Here is a 362-nt window from a genome sequence, read left to right as displayed (position 1 = left end):
TTCCTTTCCAATCAAAACACCCTCCAGTTTTTGTTTGGGTAATTTTCAGATTTATTCGAATAAAAAAAAAGCTATCCGTCCAAAATATTCATGTTTAAACCAGCGCCGAAGAGAGATATGAGATAAATCTCTAATTATAATCACATGCGTTATAACTACAACCCTAAAAGAAGGACCTACATCTTGCTTCTCGGTTTTTTGACCTATCTGTGCCTACATCCCGTGTAGGAGCGTACACGCGATGACGTCAGTGTCTAAAAGATGCTCCGATTGGTCATCGCCCCGTGACAACGTCTGACGTTGTGCATGCGCACGATTTAAATTTACTACTCGCCAGCCCGATATTTCCGTGACCATTAACA

Source organism: Fundulus heteroclitus, unplaced genomic scaffold (assembly GCF_011125445.2).
Source record: "Fundulus heteroclitus isolate FHET01 unplaced genomic scaffold, MU-UCD_Fhet_4.1 scaffold_97, whole genome shotgun sequence".
In the NCBI taxonomy this organism is placed as follows: Eukaryota; Metazoa; Chordata; class Actinopteri; order Cyprinodontiformes; family Fundulidae; genus Fundulus; species Fundulus heteroclitus.
The sequence above is the reverse complement of the archived record's forward strand: the minus strand, read 5'-3'. Positions refer to the sequence as shown.